The following is a 4,611-nucleotide window of genomic DNA, read 5'->3' as shown; positions in this document are numbered from 1 at the left end:
CAAGCAACTCTTGATCTTGGGTTTGTAAGTTCAAGCCCCATGTTGGGTGTAGGGATTACTTGAGAAAATTAAAATTTAAAAAAGTCTAATTTTGTTTTATCTAAGTGTTGCTGCCCTGGATTTCTCTGGATTTCTTTTCACTTCAATATTCATAACAAATCATCCTCCATCCCTTCAGTTTCGATCTCTATGTGTGTCTTTAGGTCTGAAATGAGTCTCCTGTAGGCAGCATAGAGATGGGTCTTGCTTTTTCTGTCCCCCTATGTCTTTTTTTTTTTTTTTTTTTTACCTTTTGTCTTTTGCTTGGAACATTAAGTCCATTTACATTCAAAGCAATTATTGATAGCTCTATACTTATTGCCATTTATTACTTGCTTATGGTTGTTTCTCTAGTTCTTTTCTGTGCCTTTCTGCTCTCAAGATTAGTTCGGGGACAAATGGGGACATGTGACTTAGTTCTGGTCAGTTGGATGTGGGGATGAACAATGTAAGCTGGTAGCAGACTAGGTCTTTCAAAACATCCTGTAGGAGGCTGAAGTCTTCTCTCTGTCACCCTTGGCATCCACGGATGGCTGCCACATCCACATTAGACTTGCATGAGCAAAAAGTAAACCTTTGTTTTCCCTGGTTTACTGGCGAGGGAACAGAATCACAACGTATTGTACTAATCATGGTAATACTGTTTCCCAGTACTCTGACCGCCCTGAGGGCAAGAATGCTGACTTACTCATTTGTAGCTTTTAGTCTAGGAACTGGAAGAAGGAATATATTTGTCAAGTCAGGGAGGAGATTGTTATGGTAATTAGGAGCATAGAATCCAGGGAAATGCTTTCTTTCATTGCTTTAAGATAAGATATGTTTGAATATGATCATAGGTGAAGGAAATGAATGAGTGGCGAGGGAGAGGATAAAGTTACAGAAAGAAGGATCTTCAGGGGCAGGTAGAAGAGTAAGGCCTGGAAGCCCTAATAAGAATGTGAGAAGGAGGAGCCTGGGTGACTCAGTCAGTTAAGCATCTGACTTCAGCTCAGGTCATGATTTTACTGTTTGTGAGTTTGAGCCCTGCATCAGGCTGTCTGTGCTCAGCCCAGAGCCTGCTTTGGATCCCCTGTGTCTCTCTCTCTCTGCCCCTCCCAGGCTTGTATGCTCTTTCCCCGTCCCTCTCAAAATAAATAAATAAAGTTAAAGAAAAGGTGGGAAAATAGTTTCCTGTCTTTATTTGATTGTATGGAGAATAAGGAGGAGTAAGGATTCAAGTGATGGCTTTTGGGGGAGAGCTTGTTGTCTTGAAGACAAGGGAGGTGGAAAAAAAAGAGCATCAAGAGAAGAGATGAAGGTGGAGATTCCAGGTATTGACAGAAGATAATAGTATATATTGCCTATCTTGCACCAAATACTTTGTTGGAGCACTCACAAATGTCTCATTTAATCCACTCAGTCGTCTGTAAAATACTTACTGATATCACCACTTTTCATAGATGAAGTAGCCGACTCCTCGAGGTGAAGTAATTTATCAAGGCTGTACAGCTAGTTAGTGGCAGAGCCAGGGTTCAGATCTGATCCGTCAGACTCCTTGCTGGTCTACGCTAGAGTAATGTGATGGGAGAGACCCAAGGCACTTCATCATGACCGCTGTCTTGGAGAATTTAAATCAGGTCGTCTGTCAGTGCCCTTCATGTCACACTACCTATGTCCAGGGATAGTAATCTGTCAATGAATGTGCACTCAGTACCTTCACACAGACACTGAAAGAGTTTTAACAAGGTTTAAAAATGGAGCAAGTAAGCCAGTCCACTAATTGTTATAGAAAAGTCAACTCACAAGTTTTTAACAGTTTGGGTTCATGATATTAAGCGATTTGAATGGCTGGTTGTTCAGGTGTGACTCAGGTGCAACCTCCCTGATGTGAATACCAATGATGAGGGAATTAAAAAAAGTGATATGAAACTTTCACTATGTGAGCAGTTACATTGTCATCTTATCATTTTTAGAACTATCTTGATTCCCTCGAGGATGTAAGCATACATTGCATGACAGTGAGAAATTTACCAAGTCATGGATTTGAGGCTGAGTTAAAGTTTAGGAAAACATTTATTATCTTGATGTATTAAGATCACCTCAGAGTCTGAAATTGTATATCCAAAGTTATGTTGGTTTTAATAGGTTATATTTTCTAAACACAAGCCATACATTATTTCATAGTAAATTTCAGAAGTAATATTTAAAGTAAGACTTTTGAATGACATAAAATGAATATTGCTAGTGACATTTGCACCCATTCTGGGAAGCTGGAAGGACGATGGTGGAAGAAGTTCAGTACAGATTTCCTGGAAGATAATTGAAACATCACAATGAGCTCTATTCAGCAATGGAAACTGATAATAGATTATGAAATTGAAGTAAATGAACAGAATTTTAAAACATGGGCTTGGCTGATGGTTTTCTTTCTCTGCCTTGGGAACAGTCTGTCTTCCTCCCACAAGGCACTGCTTGCTCACCCGGGGTTATTAATGAGATTCAGGTTAAAGTGGCCCACGTAGTCCATCCTTATGCACTTCCACAGCTGCCCACTAAAAGGGACCATTTCCGCTCCCAAGAACACACTTTGACCAGATGAGTTCTCTGGGCTGGCAATGAGGAGCCTGAAATGAACTCCTCCATTAGAAACAGCCTCAGGCTGCACGTAGTCCCAGTTCCAGGAAAAGCCTCAGCTGAAGCCCCCCTCGGACCGCCCTCCGATCTACCAATCAAAAGAAATGTGTAACATTCCTGTAGTCTTGGAGACGAGTCAGGGTGGGGAGCTGCAGGTAGTTACTTTGTACAAACTTGCCAATCAATCACTGCTTGCAGGAGCCCCACGTAGAGTTTCTGAGCCCACCTTATAATTGGTCATTTTAAAAGACTCTCAAAGGTCATGATTGGGTTCTGCCAAATATAACGGACGCCTTGCAGATACTGAATGGTCAAAACTGTTACTATGCTGTTACTATGGGTGCTGTACAATTATGATTGGTGCCTATGTAATGATGCAGAACGTACAACGTGTACACGGTAACACCCCCGCCCTTCCCCCATAGAAACCCTGCTCGCCACTGTTCGAGGCTTCACCTTGCTGCTGCTGCTGCTGCGCTGGGAGATGGGTGAGCCCCTGCTGGAGCTTGTAATAAAGACCCTTTTGTTCTTGCATCGGTGCCGGCTCCTTGGAGGTCTCTGGGGACTCACGATTCGGGCATAACAGCAACAGGACTGAAAATGGCCAAAAAAGCCTTTATACATTTTATGGCTTAGAAACAGGATCCACGTAACAGGGGTAAATCGTCTTTGAATCCTAAGCAATCTCTTAGAGGGATTGCAGGTATTTTGGGCACCGTGCAACTTCATTATAAAGAGACAGAGAGCTGTCCTTATTTTAACATCTGCCTCCCTTTGCTGTCTGAGCCTTAATTTCTTCAACTTCAGTCTTGCTTCCTGGAATTTGAGTTTTGATGCTTGCTTGGTTAGTTTTCCATTGACAGATTGCGATAGCGTTCTAGAAATGTGCCACATGCTCCAACCGTGCCGATTCTGAGATTCCCCTGACATGAGTGTCATCTGTCCCTTCTTCTCTTACTTGTGCTCATTTAAAAACTGATAATTCAACATCGCAAATATGTATCAAGAACCCACCACATCCCTGCTGATCTCTGCAGGGCATCCAACACATCTGAGTTAAACAGTCCTTTTAGAGTTTTTATCAACAAGCTTGTATTTAGAAATTAAGTAGATCTTCCTTTAGAACTACAACTGATTAATACAATCTAATATACTTACGAGTGTTCTTACAAATCTTTTAAACACTGTGATAATTGGTAGTATTTTTTTTTATTATTAACTCTGTAGTATAGAGGAACAGTACAGACTTGGAAATGTCCGGCTTTATCCATGGCCACCAAGTCCTTGTGTTCTGTATTTCAGCCACGATGATCTCCTTTCAGCAGCTCAAACAGGCTGTCTTTTCCCATCTCTGGGTTTTATTTTATTCATCTTAGAGATTTCTTTCTCTGAAAAGACTTCCCTGACCTTCTCTCTGTCTTTCAGATCTGATTTTTGTTCCCCTAATTTTTCATCTGGCCCCATGCTGCCCCCATCATAGACTTTATCACTGTGTACTATGACTATTTGATTTGTTTTCTGCCTCCCTCATGATTCATAAGCTCCATGAAAGCAGTACCTACTTCAGTTTTATTCTCTTCATTATGCCTCCCATCACAGCAAATACCTACTGCTGGTAAATAGTCATTAAATATTGGGAGATTGAGTGAATGTAGAAAATGACATAGAAAATGACCTGTGTTTGAGCCCAGGTCTCGCTACTCATTGACTTTGTCAGTGATAGTTTCCTCATCTATAATAGTGTTGAAGATACCTTGCTCTGATCAGAGAAGATAGTATAGGTGAAATTGCTTGCATTTCATAAAGGTGTTACATATTTCTTAGTCTTCTTAATGGTGCTCAGATTCCATTTGCAACATGTTAATTTCTACTACATTTTATGTTGCTTTTAAGACTTGCCTGAGATTTTTTTCATATGCAACTTTTCTTCTTCTCTACAGAAATTATAAGCCATAGAAG

At 40.8% G+C, this 4,611-nt stretch overlaps 1 long non-coding RNA gene across 2 annotated transcripts; it reads right to left on the bottom strand.

Annotated features, from left to right (window-relative positions):
• Nucleotides 1-2,131: 2,131 nt before the first annotated feature.
• Nucleotides 2,132-2,933, bottom strand: LOC144230795 (uncharacterized). 2 transcript variants are annotated; one of them, XR_013334876.1, is made up of 3 exons: nt 2,816-2,933; nt 2,499-2,642; nt 2,132-2,327 (listed from the first exon to the last, which is right to left on the bottom strand). It is a non-coding gene; the product is annotated as an uncharacterized LOC144230795 (long non-coding RNA). The 2 variants fall into 2 exon arrangements; XR_013334875.1 differs by lacking the exon at nt 2,816-2,933 and having other exon boundaries at nt 2,499-2,803.
• Nucleotides 2,934-4,611: the final 1,678 nt, after the last annotated feature.

Source organism: Crocuta crocuta, unplaced genomic scaffold (genome assembly GCF_008692635.1).
Source record: "Crocuta crocuta isolate KB4526 unplaced genomic scaffold, BGI_CrCroc_1.0 scaffold3, whole genome shotgun sequence".
NCBI lineage: Eukaryota > Metazoa > Chordata > Mammalia > Carnivora > Hyaenidae > Crocuta > Crocuta crocuta.
The sequence above is the reverse complement of the archived record's forward strand: the minus strand, read 5'-3'. Positions and strand labels throughout refer to the sequence as shown.